We start from the raw sequence: 22,056 nt of genomic DNA on the forward strand, positions 1-22,056 counted from the left end.
GAGAACAGGAGAATTCTGGGAAGAAGGAAGTCCTTTTCTGCAGTCATGACCCAGCCACAGAAGAAGCAAGATGTGACTGCCACGTACTGAATACTCAGTACTGTGTACTGAGCCATGTGGCTAACAGATAAGAATAATGGGCTAATATAAGTTATAAAAGTTAATAAGAAGTCTGAGCTACTAGGCCAATCAGTTTACAACTAATGTAAACCTCTGTGTGATTTCTTTGAGACTTAACAACTGCGGGAACTGGGCAGGACAGAAACCTCAGTCGACAGACAGACAGATGGACAGACGGTCAAACAGACTGGCATCTTTACATTGAGGCATGGCCTTAGGGAGTTCTAAGTCCTGTGGAAGCCTAGTGCTGACTGCCAAAAGCAAAGATACAGAACTAACTGAACAATATTCTCCCAGGGTCTAAGAATAAGACACAAAACCCAGAAGATCTCAAGTAGACTAAGCACTCAAATGGTGCAAAGTCAGAGCAAGGGAAAACAAAGGCTGGGCATTGTAAGACAGTGACTCCCTATGGGACTGGTATGCACAACTCTTGCTTGCATTCATCTTTGACATGGGCCTTCCTGGGAGTCGTTGGTGATGAACCTTTCTGACAGGTGGACAACTCCAGCGTCTTCCCGGTGATTTGCTCTCCTAGCCTCTGATGAACCATGGGTGCGCTGAACCAAAGTGAAGGGTGCCAGATTAGATCAGAGAGATTCTCACACAAACCTCTAGTTACAGGAAGCCACGTTGCCTGGGAATGAAGGTGACCCACTAACGTTCTATTCCATGTCAATTTCTGTTGGGGTAACAGATAGAGGATTTCATACACCATCTTTATTTATCCAAACATTTGTTGAGTGTGGATAAAGATAACGAGCATTATCAGGGCTCTCCAGGGAGGCTCACTATGACGAAAATAGCCATGGTTGCCCCAAGCATGATTTTCATTCTACTCGCTGTCTGGAATTCACTGATCAAGCTGGTTGAATAAATAGGACTTCTCTCTGGCACTCACTAACAAGCATAGTATCTGAAAAATCTGTCTCTTCTCATAGATCAAAAAAAAATTAGTTCCCTATCTAAGTATAGAATTCTCTTTTCCTTTCTGGCACTGGGGAGATTAAACTGAGGGCCTCACACATGCCAAGCACAAGCATTCTTTTACTGAGCGATAGCCGCTGTTCTCCGGAAATAGTTGCTGAATCAACAAACTCAGGGGGCTCCCTGTTCCTCCCCTGTAGAGAACTGAGCGGGGAAAGATGGAATCAGTAGGTTGAATTCAAACCGTGACTAAACCTTTGGGAGAAGTGACCATCAAAGGAAGGTCAGACTGGTCTAGCAGAAAGGATAAATTTGCCCAGAGAGCACTTGCTTCTCCTGGCAAGCAGACGTCTGTGGTTCAAATCTTCGCTCCTTTTATTGAGCTCTTGGCTGTGGAGACTGTTTATAAGTTGAATCAGAGAGAAGACTAGACCCTTTTTCGCAAGGCCAGATTTGCGCATTGCCTGTTAAGTATGAGATGAATGTTTCGCTTTTGTAGGTGTGAACAGTGGAGAATTCAGTAGAGACAATGGATGACTCCTTCTTCTCGACTGTGGAGAAATTCTGTCTGACTGGAGATAGCATGTGGTGTTGCTCACTGCTGCTCAGGCCACAGTACCTGCACTGACCCTTCCCCTCTCACAGTTTCCCAGCACTGTCTGTGGAGTCTCTAATGAACAGAATTTCAGGGTCTGGAATTTAGGGAGGAGTTTACATTCAAGCAGGTCTTGGTAGTCACACATCTTGTTCTCTATTTCTTTCCTGTCTCCTGTCTGGGAGAGCTTGGATGCAGCCTGAAACCGTGAAACCATCCCTCTCCAGAGAGCTAAATGAAGAGGACACTCCCCCCTCCCCTGACGTGGGCCGGGTGGGCCATAGTTCTTTGCTTTGGAGTCTTTCCCATGTTGGCTGTCTCTGGTGCTGGAGCCCTGAACTCTCAAGCGTCTGTCCATGGGGTCACTAACTCTTCTAACACATCCCTGACTCCCAACTTTCGGTCTCAGTGTGCATCTTGAACCTGCATCTGAGACCTTTCGTCCTCAAGTAGCAAGGAATGACTCGGTTTCCCACAGGTCACACTCCTACCTGGCCACAGGGCCACGCGCTGCTATGCAGATCTTCCCGCCCTTGGATCTCTTCAGCATCGCCGTTCCTATTCTTTAGGGCTCCTCATCTACTACAAGGGTCGCACACACGAGCTTTGCTTTGACCTTTCTTCAGCGTCATGCCTTCTTCCCCTACAGCCTCAAAGCTCCGGGTCCTATCTGCAGATGGCGCTTAGATCACAGAAGGCTCTTGCTTAGCAGCCTGGGTACACGTTGTCCCTTGTCCCAAGCCACATATCGAGGCCCATTATACTTGTTTTAGTTTATTTCTGTTGCTATACCTTACTATGGACTGGACCATTTACAAAGAGTCAAGATTCCTTCAGCATTCGCTCTGAAAGGCATTGGGAAGTGCAGATGGCATAGATCTCTAATCTCACGATTTGTGAAACCCTGACTCAGAGCGAGACTCCTTTCATCTCATTGATTCCTCTAAGAATCCATGCCATGGGGCCCCCTAGTTCATCCTGACTCCTCCTTTTGTAGGCCAGGAATGGCTTATGCACCCTGAGCTGACCATTAGAGTCACTTGGGAAGTGGTAGAAGCGTTCTAATGCCTGTACCCCACTCCAGACCTGCTGGACTTGTGTGTAGCTGAGCTAAGGCTGACTTTTAGCCCAGGGCACACACACCTCCGCGTCTCAGGGGCAACAGACTTTTCAACAACATCATTTGCTATTTACAGCTCTTAGAAGCCAGCTTCCAAGACATTCAAGTCCTCGGGAGAGTAATAAAAAGCAGGAAGGAAGTGAACAAAAATCTTTACGTTTTGGATAAGAGCTTGGCCTGCGCAGCAGCCTTATTGGGAAAGTTTCCTAGGAGTATCAGATGTACCTCTGTGCCTTGGGACTTTGGTCTTGTAATCAATGGTTGCCTCATCTTCCCTGAGCCTTTTGGTCACTGTGTTCCAACTCACCACCAGCAAGTTCACAGCAGTCTCCTTCGGACTTAGTACTCTCCGGAACCCAGGTTAGCCACCCTCCTTGACAAACTCAGGCAACCTCTCCTTAATCAGCATTGGTATCCCGGGAGGCCAAGCTGTGATTAGCAGTCGATCGTCCAAAGACCTGCGCCCACTTCGGAGGTCATGCTGGACAATTGCATCATGACTAGGGCAAGGCAACCATGCCCTGGGGCTGGGCCCACTGCCTTCTGACCACAGAGAGTAATTCAATTTCTACTTTCCCACAGCTGCCGTGGCTGTAAGAACACAGCGATTTCTACTTGAAACTTTCCTCATTAGCGCTGTCATTAAGGGCTATCTTTCCCCATCTGCCTCTGGCAGGAGGCCAGAGACTACATTAAAAAACCCTTAACCTTACTGAGGCTTTTGGCCATTTTAACGGGACTGCTTGGATTGGGTTCTGCTAAAAGAAGTGAAAACAAAAAGGCAGGTTCTTGTTATTCTTCGGCATTACTGGGTGTGGCGGACCAGAGACATTATGGGTCAGGCCACCTATTAGAACCACCTGCAGAGTTTTTGGTTTTGTCTTTTTAAGAACTAGTGGTTAGGTGGACTCATTCAATCCCATTTCCAGAGGCAAGACTTGGGTGCTGCCCTCTCATGAGCTAATGTATAGTCAAGGTTGCAAACCATTCATTAGTTAAAAGTCTTTCACTTTTATGTGACACCGTGGGGACTGAGGTGCTTGGGAGTAATTCTGAGCTATTAACTTTGCTTTGATGTCTAGGGTGTCTGAGGAGCTAGGACTGTAAAGCTAGGCCAGAAATGTTTGGGCACTTCCTGTTCCAGAAGAGCTCTCCCGACTGCTTGTCCAGAAGAACCATCTCGCCTTCTGACTCTACATTTTACCTTCTCAAGAGAAAACCCTCAGAGGGTCTGGATTCTTGTTTGGGTCCCCCAAGTGTTTTTTTACCCATCAGTATGTAAGCTGGGGAGAGGATTCCCTGCTCTGAGCCGTCTGGCCAGTGGCTGTGCCCAGGGTTCTATTTTTGGTCCTCCTTAGCAGCCTTGCCAGGGTTGGCCATGAGGACTGTACTCATTCAACCCTGTTTTGAAGCTAGAAGTGGGGATCCGGCATTGTAGGAAGTGTAGCTGGGAGGAAGGTAATGTCTGGGTGTTTTCTTGGCTCCTACTCGGTTGTTGTAGTGAGATGGGCAGGGTGGTGGATAAGGAACACTAGGGCAGGATTAGAGTAAGCAAAAGACCTACGTGGTGAGGTTCAGGAGTGCGTGCTCCTTACACACTGTGTTCTGGGTCCTCACCTGCTTCACTGGCTCTGAGGTATGAAAAGGAAAGGGCATAGGGCCGCATTGTAGTTGAAGACCTGAATCTAGAAATGATCCAAGTTAAATATAGTATGGGGTTACATAAAAAAATTAAATGTGTGTGTGTGTGTGTGTGTGTGTGTGTGTGTGTGTGGTGTTTGTGTGTGTTCATGTATATGTCTGAAAGTGTGGCAGGGACACACGAATACCTGTGTATGCAGAGGCTGGAGGACAATATCCACTGCCAGTGTCCCCTGCCTGTCCATCTTTGAGACATGCCCCTTAATGACACAGCTCTCAACCATTAGGACTTACTGGCTAGTTAATCCCAGGGATCCACGTCTTCCACCCCAGACCCCACATCCAGATTAGAACTGTGATGTAACAGTGTGGGCTGCCACACCCTACATTTTTATGTGGGTACTGGGGATCGAACTCAGGTCCTCATGCTTGCAAAGGAAGTGCTTTACCAATTGGGCCACCCCTGCCATCCATAAATTGTCAATGACCAGAATCACCAGTCCGTGGAGCCACCTCTTCTGGATTGGGAGAGGTGATTGCACAGAACGAGACGAGCTGAAGTGAGAAAGAATCTTTACAGTCTGGTCATGGCGTGGCATGCTTGTAACCCAGCATTTGAGAGGCCGAGGCAGGAGAATCAGAGGTTCAAGATCATCTTTATTACGTAGTCAGTTCAACAGTCGGGGGACAGCCTGCAATACTGAGACCTGTTTCAAAAGCAAAAACAAAAAAAAAAAGGAAAGTTTACATTAAAACCAGTTGAGAAACATGTGTTAGTTGTAAGCGTTTTGAAAATATAGAGAAGGGCTGGAGAGATGGCTCAGGGGTTAAAAGCACTGACTGCTCTTCTCGAGTTCCTGAGTTCTATTCCCAGCAACCACATGGTAACATACAACTATCTATAATGAGATCTGGTACACTCTTCTGACGTGCAGGCATACATGCAGGGAGAACACTGTATACGTAATAAATAAATAAATCTTTTTTAAAAAAGAAAGAAAATATAGAGAAGAAAGAACCATTTTTAAATCACTCATGCCAATTTTTGATAGTATATATAATTACTGTATAACTAAGATAATTGCATAATTACTACTATCTTGGAATAGTTTATTTACATGAAAATAAGGTGATGGTAAATATGAGGTTTTGTATCCAACGTCACCACTCATTGTGAAGTTTACATTAAATACTGTGGAGGCCCTGATTTGAGGGGTGACATAATTTTTACCACATGGTTATTCTATACTCTATGTTGCTGTTTCTTTGCATCATGAGATGTTTTTCCTTTGGCAGTTTAACAAACATGTCTTTGAACAAACGACTTCAGAATCTGCTTCCTGTAGTGTGTGTATGTGTTCTTCAGATAACTGAGGACTTTATTTCATGGAAAGCAAGAAGTCACCCACACATAATGTTTGGAAAAGTCGTAACTTGTTTTTTTAGACAGGTCTGGAGACTAACAAATGCCTACAGCTTCCTTCTATTCATTTCATGGGTTTTGGTCTAAAGATTTCACGATTCCTTCCCCACCCTGGCTATTCCCTTGGGTTATAAGAAAAAGGAATTCTTTTTTGTAGGCCAGGAATTGTATGCATTTTTTTGGCATGCTTCTGCCTTCCCACTGTGTATACTTAAGGTTCCGCATAAATAAATACTATAAATATAGATGTTGTGGGGAAGGGGTCTTGCTGGTTGCTTTTCTGGGACCCAGTAACAGTTTTGCTCTGATGTTTAACAATTGAGGCACACACACATACACACACGCACGCACGCATGCATGCTCACACAGAGTACTGATTTTCACACATGATCCCTTTGGCAAACTTAAGGGGGAATATAGTAAAAGTGAAAGGGGGAAAGAGAACAAAGCAAAGGGGAAGGAGACCCAAGGGCCCCACATGTGGTCCCCGAGGGACAGGTTAAACTACAAGTTCAGATTTGTTACCTCTCTGGAGGATCTGAGGTCCCACATTCCCAGAAGTCTTGATTCAGACAGGGTACTGCTCTTGGACCTCATGTGAGAAGAAGGCCCCAGCTTTTAAGCAATCATGCAAAGGCACATTCCATTGCCTGGTCTGCTCTCTCCCATCCCCTCTCGAGTTGAATATGGTTTCTGCTTTGTGTACAAAATGGAGACAGCTTTACAAAGCCTTTCACAGCATAGCACAGAGCCCATCTTTCCTCCCCTAACACTTCCAGCAGTTTCTCCTTCCCTTCTACCATGCATTTTTTTTTATTTCTTTAAACATTATTTTATGTTAGGTTTATTTCCTTCATGTGCACAATGGCTTGCCTGCATGTATGTTCACTATGTGCATGCTTGATGCCCATAGAGGTCAGAAAAGGATGTCAGATCTCCCCGAGTTACAGCCTGTGAGCCAACATGTTGGTGCTAGGAACCAAAGCCGGGTCCTCTTCAAGAGCAGCAAGCGCTCTTTACCGCTGAACCATTTCTACAGCCCGGATTTTATGGTTTCGTCGTCTCATTCCCAGCCTTAGTCTATCAGCCCTCATCTCCTCGCTCTACCAAAACAAGTTTCACTTCTTACGAGACGACAGTGCAGCCTTTGCGATAGATCAGACCTCCAACTTTTCTGCTTCTGCCCATGAACAAAACCTCAAACAGGATCACCCCAAAAGTGGGCACTCTGAGGTACACTGGATTTGCCACTTCTGTGAAATATTGTTCACCACAAGTAATGCTCCCAGACAGTCTGCAGGAGCCCTGGCCGCCTTCCTCCAGGGCAGTTTCTGTGTTGTTGTGCTAACTGGGAATTTGCACACCAGCAGTCTGTGGAGGCTTGTACAGCTCTCTCTGGATGAGGGCTAATTCTTACGGCTGTCCAGCAGCTGCAGCTGAGGAGCTTACAGGATTTATATACACCCAAAAGTTTACTTCTTTGGCCTAAAAACAGTGATTTGGAAATGAATTGCTGACCACATGCTGTACTGCCTAGTACCAGCCTCCTTTCAAATCCGCTGAGGACCCGTAAATAGTGATTAAGCCAAGGGAGTGAAAGTGAGCGTTTCCAGCTCTTGAGGTTTGCTTAACTCAGAGTGCTTAAAGCTGGTTGCCAATGATATCTTTAAGTCATTCCATTCAAAACTAATACGGATCAGTCGAGTACTGGCCTAGCATGTGCGAGGACTCCGGCACTGAGGGAAAAGATTAAACACTAACAACAACAACAACAAACTAGCTTATATCTCATTCTCTCAAGTAAAGCTTTTAATTAACTCTTGTGTGCACCAATTTACGGTGCAGTGGTAAATGGTGCTTATCGTGATGAGCCCGAAGCATTTGCTCAAATGCCTTTTGAATCATCAAAGAAAGCCATAATTTTTGCTTCGTACTCTTTGGTATTACGTGTAATTCAAGTTTGTTTCTGGGAGGTTGGTTTTCTATGCCTACTCTGCCTCATGTTGATGGATTACATTCTAATTTACCTACAGTTTTAAATGACAAAACTTCATGGTCCATAGATGAGAGTCCAGGTGAGGTGCCTTGCCCATGGGAAGTAGAAAACAGAAAAGTCAGAGCAAGCACCCAGGCTTTCAGATTTCTTTGATGGCAATTTATTACTGGCCCAGAATGCCTGCTTCTCTTACACACCAATGTGTAAGGTTGACTGAATGGTACCCAAGGTCTAAATGTGACAGTAAATGATGGGGGCATAGAGGTACACCCTAATAGTTTTCATACCTAAGATTCACATGGAAGTGGTCCTTTTACTTCTCTGAGGAATAACAGTCATCATTCAGTTTTCTGTTTGTGAGTCAGGTGAGAAAAAGACAATGGCTTGTAATAGAGTCTCGGTCAGTTCCAATTCAATTTAATTCACCCGACGTTGGGTAGGTACCTATTTATGTTTAGGTATAGTTCTGGGCATTGGCAATTAAGGGGCAGATAAGACATGGGCATCTCCACCCAGAGTAATTTAGATTTGGTAAATGAGGCTGAGACTATTGGAGTCACCAAGGGAGAAATAGTCAAACAGAGGAGAAAGCAAAGGAGGCGGAGAAGAAACAACCGATTCTTCGGGATAAAAAGGCGATTCCCAGGCACATGAAGAGGAGGAATCATTTCAGAGCAAAGGACTCTGAGACGTGGTCCAGTAGGCTGTAGTCCAGAGGTTGTGCTGCGAGACAAGGTTGAGTCAAGCCCATTTGTCATGAGCAGTGGTCACTGGTGTTTACCCATTAAGAAATAGAAGATCAAGAAGAATTTTAAGTAGCTGCGTAACTGTGAGCATAGCACGCAGCAGTTCCAGCATTTGGCTGACCCCTTCTGGCACTGGTGACCCTTGCTCTCTAACAAGAAATCTTTTCTGCCCTTTGGGTTATATTCAGCCAGCTCCAGCAAACTCCCTGGAGCCATTCCGCTCAGGGCCTGATGCTCAGTCCCACCATACAGACAGTGTGATTCGCAGTCTCAAACCATACTCTGTACCGATGACTTTCTTTAACACAGGGCTCTCGACCTTCCTAATGCTGTAACCCCTTAATACAGTTCCTCATGTTGTGATGACCCCCGTACCCATAAAATTATTTTCGTTGTTCCTTTATAACTGTGATTTTGTTATTGCTATCAATTGTAATGTAAATATCTATGTTTTCCGGTGATCTTAGGCCACCCCTGTGAAAGGGGTCACAGCCCACAGGCTAAGGGGAACTCACAGTCCTCTCCTGCCTGACCATGAAGGGGAGCAGGTGTTTGCATGCTGCTAAATGAGTAATGGAACAATTATTTGACTTAATACCTGTTTTGCGCTTATTTGAGGATAACTTAGTGGATTTGTTAGGTTCTTTGGATGAACAGAGTCATCAGGGTGTATGTATGTGTGCGTGTGGCACATGTGGGGTGTGTGTGTGTGTGTGTGTGTGTGTGTGTGTAAAGAGATGAAAGGAATCAGCTCATAAGATTATAGCGGCAGACGCATGCCAAGGTCTGTAGAGTGTTTCAGCCCAATGACAACCCGGGAGAGCTGAAGGTAGAGATTCAGGCCTGAGAGCTGGGTCTGCTGTTGGTGTAGCTCCAGCCTGAAGCTCTGTGGATTTGAGACCCAACAAACTTTCATTTAATGTCTTCATTTGAACACCCTTGGACAGGAAGAATTCTCCCTTATACTCCAGAAAAGGGTTAACCTTCTCTTCAGTCTTTCATCTGATTGGATGGAGCCTCCATAGGCAGGGGTCTGCACTTTACTCTGCCTACCAATTAAATGCTCTTTAATAACGCTAGACATACACACTCTAGTGTATGGAGACAGTCAGTAGATAATGAAGATGCACTGTGTCTGTAAGGCATCATTAGTAAATGGGCAATTGATCTGTGAGGTGAAACGTCTGTTGGTAACTTAACTAATTTGGTCAAAAAGGAATATATTTATACATATATACATAATGTATATAATATATTATATAAAACACATATTTTATATTATAAATATAACATATATAGCACATATTATATAAAAACATATATATATATATTCCTCTCCTGAGTTTTTTCACTTAGGTTTGCTAGGTTTGTACAGTGTTTTTGCTTTGTTTTGTTTTACATTTGCCAGTCCTTCTGGCTTGACTCAAAGCTGCAAGCTCTCAAACCTGGCGTGAGAAATAAATTGATAACTCTCCCAGGCTGGCGGTTATTTGCTTGAGCATGAGAACAGGAGGTAGAGGAGACTTGTTATCACAGAAAACACGAGTCTGTGCGCTATCACTCCACCAGAGTGTATCCGTGACGCACACCGCGCAGTTCTTCAGGGGCAAAGCCGAGGAGATAAGGGAAGGAAGGGGCTGTCTCCTGGTTTGATGAGGTTGAGCAACAGCAGAGCTGGGTCCTGAAACATTTCGGTTTAAAAACTGTTGTCAGTCGAGGCTGCAGCCCTGGATGCTGCAGCTGATACCCCACGGGTTTCCCTTATCCACTCTTTCGTCAGCCCTGTAGGGCGTTGGATGTGTTCTTTGAAATGGGTGCTGGCAGTTGGGAATTCGTTGACCTCTTTGCCTTCCTTGCTGCGGACTGAACATCTCTGTAGAACTGTGGGCTAATAACCCATTGAAAGGCCTGAAGAGCTTTGTTGAAAAAAGTCACTATTAGCTGGGCTGTGGCGGTGCACACCTTTAATCCTAGCACTGAGGCGGGTAGATCTCTGTCTGAGTTCAAGGCCAGCCAGGGCGACACAGAGAAATCCTATCTCAAAAAACAAACAAACCAAAAGCCCTTCAGGACGTCAGGATTTGGGACTAGTAGAGAGTGTGTTCAACCTATGTGGGGATCTCATTGAGAATGTTTCTAGCAGGCCACCAGCCAGCCTCCAGTCAAACGTTAGCAAGAAGGACCCACTTTCCAACACCTGCCTCACTGTCCCCCACTCAGGACAGCAATTCTCTGCTCTGTAATTTGCACCCCGCCCCGCTCCATCCACCCATTGATAATTTCTATCTACAAAGACTCATTGACTTCTTGATTCTCTTCTCTACTGCGCAGAGTTTTACACTGGCAAAGATTTGTGTTTCACAAGCACGTCTGACCGACGCCCTCAACACTCAGCTCCGTGCACTGCACGTAATTGATGTGGGAGAAGTGTTCGCTGCATACACGAGTGGGTGAATGAATGAGATACAACTTTTCGTCTGCACGACAGCTGCATGAACAAAAAAGATCATTTCTGGGCTGCCTTTCCTATGGACGGATTTCCCCTTTCTTTCTCCCCCTACTCACACAGACTTGCCAGTGTCCCTCCCCTCTAACATTGCCTGCCATTAAGCTGTGGTCTTTACACGTGTTTGGAGCAGCACAGAGACAGGTCTCAGGGGGTGGAATGCATGCAGCCATCTTGTGGCCTCCAGTAGCCATCTTTTCTCTGAGAATACCTCATGACTTCTTCCTAGTATTTTCATGGAAAGAGTGAGGTGCCAGGAATTTTATTCCTTTATCTGTCCCTCCTTGGGCAAAGGAGTATGCCACCACACTGGCCTGGAGTCAGACATCCTCAAATTCGCCCTGGGACTCCACTGCTTGCAGTTGAGCTCTTGGGAAAAGTACTTATTTTTGTCTGCGTTTAGAGCCAGTATCTATTTTTCAAAAGATTTTTAAATTTTAATTATGTATACGTACGTGCGTATGTGTGTGTGTGTGTGTGTGTGTGTGTGTGTGTGTGTGTGTGTGTGCATGTGAGTGTGTATATGTGAGTACGGGACTGTGGAGGCCAGAAATGTCAGGTCCCTGGATCTAGAGTTATAAATGGTTGTGAGCCACCTGACATGGATACTGGGAACCGAACTCAGGTCCTCTGGAAGAACAGCAAGTGCTCTTAACTGCTGAGCCATCTCTTCAGCTCCTGATTCAGCATCTCTTAGCTGGGTATAATTATAAATGTCTTTACGAAGATGAAATGAAGCCATAGAGGCAAAGTTCCTGACATGTTTCCTCTCCATACATAGTAGAGGATACATGACAATTATGACTATTCTGCATGGTAGCTGATTGTCCTGAGGCAAAACATAGATGAAGAGAAACAGGTTAAGTAAAATTATAAGAGCTTGGGGGAGAAGCATAAACTAAGGCTGAGCATTCATAACTAATAATAAGTCTCCATGTCATGATTTGAGAGCTGGTTGGCAGCCCAAAAGAAAACCTGCTACATAGAAATTTAAAAAATATATAGCTATAGCAATTATAAGATCACTTGAGACAATATGATAGTTCTTTGAGACTTCCAAGGATTTATTATAATATAATCTGTCTAGAAAAGGCAAGCCTGGGTTAATTCATGGAGTATCGGGTCAGGAAAAAAACAAAGTAATACACACCCTATAGCTTTTGCTGTTCCTATGAGTTATGGAATAGTTCATAAAACCATCTAATATAATTCAAGAAGCCTGAAATCCAAAACACAACACAATGCTCATACCAACATCAGAGTTATTGGAAGAGCAGAAAGGGTGCACAATTAGGAAGCATAGAGGCTTGTTTCCTGGACCTGGTTTCCTCCTTGCCCTTTGTCTGTGAACACTTAGGCTCAGAGTTAGACTCAGAGAGCCCTGCTAAGTGCTTTCAGTGGGATCTAGAATTGGCACCCTGACTATTGCTTTCCAGCAGATAGAAGGATGTCTCCAAGGTTCAGATGGCAGTGAGACAGTTTTAGCTCTAAAAACAAATCCTGGACTCCCAGGTACCTGACTTTAGTCAGCTGGGAAAAGCTAGCTCTTGGTTGATCGTTTGATATCGGGGCGTGCTGTGAGCGACTCATTTAGCCTATGACAATGGAGGGAAAGAGTATGATGGCTTGGAAATTGCTTTTGCTCCACATAAACCACTCGCTGGGTTCATCACTTTGCATGAACAGAAATTATAATCAACATGGTTTTCTTCACAATTCACTAGCACTCAGTTCACATAGCAAAGATGGTTTCTTTTAAAGATCTTCCAACTCCTGAGGGGTTGTAAGCAGGCCCCACCCCTCAGGACCTCCAACCACTAGGCTCCACCCACAGAACATTCAAATGGTCAAAACTCAGGCTCTCCAGACACAGGCTACCGAGCTCCACCCTACAGAGTAAAAAGCCCAAACTCAGGACTTGAAAACCCACCAATTCCTGATCTTGTAATCTCACTAATCCCTGGGCTCACCTCAAGATCAGAACTTGAAATTCCACCAACCCCTGCCCTGGAAACCTCAGACCTGGAAAACTCCACCCCTTCACCCCCCAGGAAACCCTATACAAACCCTGTTTTCTTCTTAGTTCTCTGCTGCTTCTTGCCTGAGCAAGGGTAATCACCCTCCTGGGTTTTTCCCTCCCAAGAAATCTCCTGTGTGAGGTTTGTTGTACAGTGTGACTCTGTGGTATTCCTTGACTCCCGAATGCCAGGATACCTTTCCGTTCAGAGCTGTAACCCTTGCTTTGGGGAAGCCTTCTCCCTCAGGACTGGGACACTTACAGGGATCCTTATCGCTTACCAATTTGCTTATAGAACTGATTTCTGCCCTGCTGTGGAGAAGGCTCTTCAAAGCTATGGTGCCTGGGAATGACTAGAGAAACAGGTACACACTGGGCTAATGGTCAGAAGTATATACGTCAGAGAGATTAGGGCTTCAAGATCCTGGAACCTGGGATCTTTTTTTGATTTAGAATATCATTTATTGTTCATGTTTTACATTTGAGATCAATCCTTTAACACACACACACACAATTTTCTTTCCCCTCAGAGGCTGAAATGTGAATTAAAGAGGAACTGACTCTTTGAGACTTTTCCAACTTTCCTATCCTTTCCTTTCTTGTTTCTCCACTGTGCAAAATTCTAGTTCAAGGCCTGTGGCTGACAAACATTTAGACATTCCATTTAGCGAAGTGTCCAGCTAAAAACCTTGAAGACTAACCCCAAAGTTGCTTGCAAAGAACTCCAAGATGTATTTTTTAGACTTTTGTTTCTGGCATATAACACTGCAATATTACCAAGAATGACAGAGGAAAAACCAGACTTCTCTCTTTCTTTCAAAACAACCAAACCTTACCGAGTTTGAGTTAGAAGGCTTAGACTATCTATCTGTGTTAATTATTTAACAGTGGCCAAGAATTAAACCCCTTTTACCAGAAGAATGAAAGGGACAGTGAGATTACCTTCTAACCAAAACAGTGGGTAAATATCAGGATTATCTCATTACAACCAATGTTGCATTACAAACATGGCACCTAATCACATTAGAGGTTGCTAAGATGGAAGAAAAAAAATAAAGGCTTCATCGACAGTGTTTCTACTGAAAATGTTAGGATTTAGGGTGATCTTCTTGGCTTCAGCCTCTATAGAATGACAAGCTTTCTTCTTCCTGTACCTCCATTTCTAACCCCATTCAGCCTGAAATAGGTCATGTGGTCAAAGTGCCCAAACAGAATGATTCTCCTCTCAGAGATCTTTGGAGAATGATAGAAGTAGTTGAAACTTGTGCCTACTGAGCAGACGCTGTGCTGTTTTATCAATTTTACATCACGGATGTCTCACTAGAAATATCTGTGACATCAACACAGGCAAGGAAATTGGGCCTCAGATATTGTCTCACAGCTAATAAAATCTGATTCTCCCACTTTCTCTGAAGTCTTTATTAGATTTCCTATTCACTCTCATTCATACTCGTGGTATTGTATCGCTAGTTTTTTTTTTTTTTTTTTCTGTGAGATGACAGACGCCTGAGAAAAATCAGTTTAAGGTAGGAAAAACTTCTTTTGATTTTAGAGGTTTCAGCCTGTGGTTATTTGACTTTGTTGTTTCTGGGTAGAAACAGGGAAGGAAGGGGAATAACAGCAGTAAGGGGCCAGGACAAAGTGTACTGTTCAGTGGAGGCCCCCAAAGATCTACTTTCTCTAACTAGAACTCTTTCTCATACCCCACAACCTTCCGATTGTCTACCCAAAATTTGGATTCATCAATGGATGAAGCTGATCAGGTCAGAACCCTTACAATCTATTTGTCTTCGGGAATGTCCTGCAGGTAAATCCAGAGATATTCCTTACTAAATTTCTAAGGGTCCCTCCATCCAATCACATTAACAATCAAGATAGCCCAACCTCACAAAATACACACATTTTAGGTGGTGCATAATTGTATCATTTTATGGGAAATAGCATGGTTTTAGAACTTGTATGCAACAATTAGACCAGTGTAGCTGACATAATCCTTCACCTCAAACATTTAACATTTGTTTATATTAGAAACATCAAAAGTTCTCTTTTGAAGTAGATGATTGTTATCATCCATGATGATTCTTCTAACCTATCTGATCTTTGGGGTGCAAATCATGACCTTTCTCTGAGATTTCCACTTTATTATCTGCTAGGTTATTAGCATATCTACAAATTCAAGCACATCCAATGTGATAAATTCTACCAGACTGCAAACTCTGAGAGAGTAAGGACTTTTGTCTCTCGTGTTTATGGCTATTCCTGTTATATAGAAGGGGATTTCTATATGTCTGTCACTGAACTCTTTATTTTTGAATGAGTATATTGTCAGATACTTAGATGCAGGGATATGTTTTTGGGTTGGGATCTGACCTTTTGAAGTTCTGACTTGTCCAGGGGAAATGTCTTCTAGGATTTAGGCGTATGGGCAGTCAGTTCTCCACAAGCTAACCTGACAAAGTTACAGGTACAGAAGCTGTCCAGAATGTGGAGCTACATTCTGAAGATGGCCTGCAAGAATGTGTAAGATCTCAAGAGCAGCATAATTGATTAGGAGAAACGTGCCTTTTCTTGGTTTTAGGGACAGAGTGAAATTTTCCCCTAGATCCTTACATGGACAGTCTTGCATAGTGAGCCCACCATATCCTCAACACATCTGTGACGGGATGGTCTTTTGCATTGTCCAGTGGCTGCCCTCAGTAAAAGTGGGTGTTGTTCTCTGAAGGTGAACCAGATGCCAACAGGCTCCCTTCCTGTTTTAACCACCTCACCCCTCTATGGCACACTACGCAGGGTTTTCAGAGCAGCTGGGCACCTGAGGAGGATTTATTCTTGGGTTGTTCTAGAAGTAGCACTAGAAGCGTATTTATTTAAATTTTTTTTCTTTTTTTTTTTTTGAGAAAGAGAGACTTGATATGAAGACTCTTGACATGAAGTCTTGTAATGGCTGGTATCAAAAGTGTGATCCTCCTGCTTCGGTTTCCTGAGTACTGGGATTACAGGTGTGCACCACTGTACCAGGCTAGCATTCGAAATTTGAATACACGCAGGCTGGCTCACATACTCTCTGTGCTTCTTCTCTGACTCATTGTTCACCCGGAAGATTGGAAAGACCACCGTACTTGGAGAGAACCCAAAGGAATGAAAACGGTCTTCTTGCTTCCTGCAAATGCAAAGCAACTCAGCAACAGCCACCCAGTTTGAGGCTGGTGCTCTTTATTCCAATCCAAGTTTAAGACAAGGATGGCCTAATAAAGACAAAGGTCTATCTAGCTCTGGCCCCAGAGCTGCAAGCTCTCCTCCTTGGCAGTCTCTGCTGATGGGGGCAAGAAAAGTGGGAAAGCCTCCACTTCTGCAATTCTCAAGTCCATGAGATTCTCGCAGTTTTCTCTGGAGGAACCAAATACATTCCAAACCTATCACTTCGCCATTTTTGAAGTCCCCCACTCTAGAGCCAGAATAATTAGGGATGCTGGCAATGTTGCAGGAAAAAGTCTCTCCCAAGGCTTTGTTCTGTTCCAGTGAGCGTGCCAGCTCTGCCTGCCATCCAGCTAGAGACTGTGAAATCCCGACACCCCTGGGACTGTACCAACCAAGTAAGGAGACAGCCTCCTCCTTCAACCTGGCCCGGCAAGTCCTGAAAACAAAGAACCACTTCATCGCTCACAGAACGAACTTGGACCTTGTTGTGCTGGATTTAAAGCTATGATCCTCCCAGGCACAGGCGGCTAAGAAGTCATCATGTAGTCAATTATTTCAGTCAGGGTTTGCTGAGCTGTGTTTAGGTTTTGTGTTTCCTTTCATCTCTATCAAAAAAGAAGACCAGAGAGTATGAACAGTGTTGTGTGTCCCCGATGAGAACAGCAGCACAGGCGGCAACCTCAAAGGACATTGTGAGAAATATGATTACGTTAAAGTGTGTCTCACCAGGGTGAGTGATAGAGACCAGGAATGGACTTTGCTTCCTGACAATGGGTCTGGAGAGGGGAAGGCTCTGATTTTCTTCCCCTTTAACTACATCAGGTAGGCCGGTGTTTGCAGAGTTATAATCTAAAGGGGAATCAAGAAAAATCCTGTCCCCAAATCTCTCTTTGAAACATCTGCACAGAACTTTGTTTTTTATTGGAAGCTGTTGGGCCTTAAAAGTATACTATTAAAATGTATTCACTTTGTGGAGAGGTTTGCCTGAGACATGAGCGGTTTTCTAATAGGAGGAACAATGGCTAGCAGGGAAGAGACAGCTGTGGAAGAAAGGTCACTGAGTGGGTCAAGACTTGGACCGATGGCAAGTCCCTCTCTTTTTAAACTGTTGTCCACTCTTTTCACATCTTGGGCTTTCCCTCTAGGAGCTGGCGGGTGTTAAGACTAATCTTTAGACGAGCATCTCTGCCGATGCAAATATTTCCAATTAGACCAAATTAGACCGAATAAAAGATGCCCACGTTTACTGCAGAGCTCCCAGGTGACCGGGAACATGGCGAGGAAAGGAGAGAGAGAGACAGAGAGACAGAGACAGAGAGAGAGAGACAGAGAGGGGACCACGCAAAACCTGACGACCATACGTTCCTTCTCTGAGCGGCAGCCTAAATAGCCTGTGGGAGTGGTCCTGACCCTCCCTGGGGAGGGGTAAGCGCTTGGACAACTTTTCCAGAGGTGGAGTCCGGACCAAGGCAACTCCCAGGCCAGGGGCTAGGGTGATGCTTCCAGTCATCCCAGGCTCCTTGGATATAGGGTTGTCAGAGGACTGGGATCTCACTTTTGACCAAACATTCCAGAATCCTTGGATATAGTGGTGTCAGGAGGCTAGGGTCTCACTTTTGACCAAACATCAGGCACCCTGAGGAGGCTTCCCTTTTGGATTGTTCTAGAAGCAGCACCAGAAACGGCCTGGAAGAGAGGAAGAGGGTGTTTCAAGTGAAGGAAATACTTTGTCTCCAGCTTCCTGTCTCCCAGAGGCACTCTCAGACAAAACACTGCTTCTGGTCTCTCTTGTGCCACCACTGGGTGGAGGATAGAGGTGGGTTGAGGGAGAGACCAGAGAGGGGAAAAATAAAGCAGAAAGGGAAAAAGGAGAAGGCCCTGGGCAGGAGGGGTTGGTGTGGCCGTCCCTGGTTGTCCCCAGCAAAAGCCCCTAACTGCTGGTGTCTGCCATGTCTGCAGGCACAAGAGGAGCTGTGAAGACCAAGCGACACCGGCTAGGGCCACGGGGGCTCAAGTCCTGTCCTGTTGCAATTTTCTCTGACCTTTGGAACTGTTTAATCCGTGACAAGACCAGGTTGGCCACATGGTCTCAAAGGTTGCTTCCAGCTGGAACCGTCCTTGTGTTGTGAAATGATGATCTCAAAAGCCCTGTGACCTCACCCCCAGTACAGAACCACACCTTCCCAGCGAGGACAGTTTGCGGACACACGGCAATGATGATTAGCTTATGGGGCTTCCGTCACCCCAGTCCCTAATGCTGGCGTTCACAGCTTGGTAGAAAGTTTATAGGAAAAATGTCTGGAAATGGCTCGTTGGCTCAGTTTCTTCTTTTAACCTTGAGAGAAGAACACTCTTGCTTGGGTCTCAATTATGTAACTCACTATTCCTAAAACTCTGCCTGACTGTTTGTTATTCTGCATTTTAGCTGCCCTGGTTCCTGCCTTTAATTAAATAGGTTCTCTTGTATTTTGTATTTATGCTAATTTTTTTTTTTGGGGGTCTTTTCTCTTTCGGATCCTGACAGGATAATCACATTATTTTGTGTAGTCAACTCTGAGACCAGGGCCACTGTACAGGGCTGACAATGGTTTGTGGCTGCTCGGGGAAAGTTTTGCTTCACGTTAATGAAGAGACTCTAAGGGAGCAAACTCCCCACAACCCAGATTTCCTCCTCCGCCCCCAGCCCACACCTCTTCATCCTTCATCCTTGTTTGTTGAGCATCTCCAGGGATGAGAGCCATTCATAGACTCCTCAGAGTAGTTGTCCTCCTCCCAACCCATTGCCCATCTTCCTTCCGCAAGGTTAGCTGTGGTGATCTCATGATTTACCCGCAGCTTTAGAGACAGTGAGGGTTCTGTAGAAACAGCATCTGCAAAGGACCTGCAAGCAGAAGAGGCCGTGTGTGCTGCCGGAATGGGAGGAGTTCAGCGGAGTTTCGCAGAGAGGTGTAGTGAGGGCCTTGGGGGAGGAAGGGAGAGAAGGAAGGAGAAGACTCGGGAGGTTAGCTGGAAAATCTGGCCTTAGCAAGGGAGAGAGGAAGTAGGGTGGTCTACAGGGGCCTCCATGCCAGGCCTTCTGACTCAGATTTAGGAAGTACCCAAGGCAGCCATGTTTATAAACCTCCAGGGTCCAACGGGCTGCTGACGTCCCTATGACAGAAACCTGCTATGTCGTGTGAATACGTTAAAACAAGAGCAGATTGACGAGAGTTCCGAAGAGGAAAAGATATATAATTTACTCAAAGAATGTGGGGCGTCTCCTAGGGCTGAGATGTGTACCCCATTAGCTTTCCAGTAAAGCCACCTCTGAAACCAATGTGTGATATGCCAAGCTTTGTGATCTCATAGGGAGAAAAGTCTTTCAATTTTAATTTTTCCTCTGCTAAAAACATGGCTTTGCTCTGTTTTCATTTCCCTGTCTATATCCTCTTCCCTCTCTATCCACTTCCTAACACAATATACAGTGTCTTTTTTTTCCCCCTCCCTCCCATCCTCCCTCCCTCCCTTCCTTCCTTCTTTCATTTCTTCCTTTCTTTCTTTTCAGGGTTTCTCTGTGTGATCCTGGCTATCCCTGAACTTGAGCTGTAGATCAGGCTGGCCTTGAACTCACAGAGGTCCACTCTGTCTTCCGATTAAAGGCATGTGTCAACAGTCTTTCTACCCAGGGCTGTCTCTGCTCCTGGCCCACCAAACTTCTTCTTGGTCCTCAGGAGGTGAAGGCCCCTCCCATCTCAGCACATTTGCTTGTTGCTTTTGTCTGGAACAGTCCACAGAGTTTCAGTCTCCCATTCAGGACATGGGCACCTTTTCTTCTCTGGTCACCCAAACCCAAGAAGCCTGTTAGTGGCTCAGGGCGCCTTGCATTGCTTTATCTTCTTTATCTCAGTTTTCCCTGTCTGTCATCTCTCGTCAGATGAGGTTCACAGCAGCAAGAACTTTGCCCTGTTTCCTGTGGCTTGTCCTCGTCACTGGGGATGGCTCACCTGGACACCTGCTTGCAAAGGAAACAGTTTACTGATAGCATCCTTAAAAAACCAAAATACTTTGTATGAGTTCTTCTGTATGTGTTAGTTTTCAAAATCAATTTTATAGGCATACCCTAACTTCTACCTCAAAACAACCCACTGAGTCAGGTAGAACAGGGCCTAAGTTTCTCTGGAGAGGTAAATCCAGCGAGAGGGAGGCAGATGAACTTGCCTGAACTTCCTCAGCTCGTTAGTGCTGACGCATGGTCTTTCCCCATCAAGATCAATTCTTTTCACATTCTATCTCCTAAGTCTTGTGATTTCCCTTACCTTCCCACAACTGAGAAATCTATCCTTGTGGGAAATGAGAAAGCATACTAAGAGGGAAGGTGAGGTATGCCTGGTTTCCTCAAGAATGTTTAGGACAAAGAGCCCACACTTCGCCCAGGGCTTCAACAGCATTGAACAGTTGGTGTGGGGTTAGCCATTCAGTTTGGATGACAGCACTTCTCTCGCTGTAGGATTGTGCTCCTTTTACATGAAAATGGTGAGGGTCTTGAACTTCCATTTTTAATTAATATCAAAAGCATCAGCTATGATGTGATATCACACCTTTAAGGCAAATCTGTTTGATGAGTAATGAAAAATGGAAGCCAGCATCACTGTTCTCCTAGAATAGATGCAATATAAGAAATATTTCTCTTTTCTGTCTTTTTTGTTTGATGGTTTGTTTTTGATTTTTCCAGACTGGGTTTCTATGTAGCTTTGGAACTAGCTCTTGTAGACCAGGCTGGTCTCGAACTCACAAAGACCTGCCTGCCTCTGCCTCCTAAGAGCTGGGATTAAAGATGTGTGCAACCACCACCCGGCTTGTCTTAACAATTTAATTTATGCATGTGGCATAGATGTACATGTGTGTGTCTGCATGTGTCCAGAGACCAGAGTCTGCAATGTGTCTGCATGTGCCTAGAGACCAGAGTATGTGTGTGTTTGCGTGTGTTCAGAGACCGGAGTATGAGTGTGTCTGTGTGTGTCTAGAGACCAGAGCATGCATGTGTCTGCATGTGTCCAGAGACTAGAGGGTTTGGTGGGTCTATTCCTCTTTCACCTCTACCTTGGGGACTTTTTTTTTTGCTTTTTGTATTTTGAGACAGGATTTCTCTGTGTAGCTCTGGCTGTCCTGGAACTTACTCTATAGACCAGGCTGGCCTTGAACTTTGAGATCCACCTGCCTCTGCCTCCTGAGTGCTGGAATTAAAGGCCTGTGCCACCATCACCTGACTATACCTTGTGTTTTTATGACAGGAACTCTCACTGAAACTGGAACTCACCATTTTGTCTAGACTGATTGGCTAGCAAGATCAAGACGTCCCCTGTCTTCATATCTTCCTGTGCCCAGCTTTTCGTGTGGGTGCTGGAGATCTGAACCCATGTCTTCATGTTTCTACAGCAAATACTTTATTTCCTGAGCATTGCCCAGCTCCACAAGCTTTTCTGAAATTGCCTGGAGCAGAGGTTCTCAACCTGCCTAATGCTGTGACCCTTTAATACAGTTCCTCAGATTGCAGTGACCTCCCCAACCATAAAATTATTTATTTTCCTATCTCATAACTGTAATTTTGCTACTGTTGTGAATCATAATGTAAATATCTGTGTTTTCTGACAGTCTTAGGGAGACTTGTCTGAAAGGGTACTAAGGCAACTTGAGTGCCAAGAGAGGCGCGACCCACAGGTTGAGAATCACTGATCTACAAGGGCTGACAAGATGGCTCAATGACTGAGAGCACTTGCTCTGGGAGCGG

The 22,056-nt window shown here is 45.0% G+C and overlaps 1 long non-coding RNA gene across 1 annotated transcript in view; it reads right to left on the bottom strand.

The window, feature by feature from the left end:
- LOC125388271 (uncharacterized) overlaps window positions 1-22,056 on the bottom strand; it is a 300,518-nt gene that overhangs the window by 70,369 nt on the left and 208,093 nt on the right. The window lies entirely within an intron of this gene.

Source organism: Myodes glareolus, chromosome 6 (genome assembly GCF_982192425.1).
Source record: "Myodes glareolus chromosome 6, mMyoGla1.1, whole genome shotgun sequence".
NCBI classification, from domain to species: Eukaryota; Metazoa; Chordata; class Mammalia; order Rodentia; family Cricetidae; genus Myodes; species Myodes glareolus.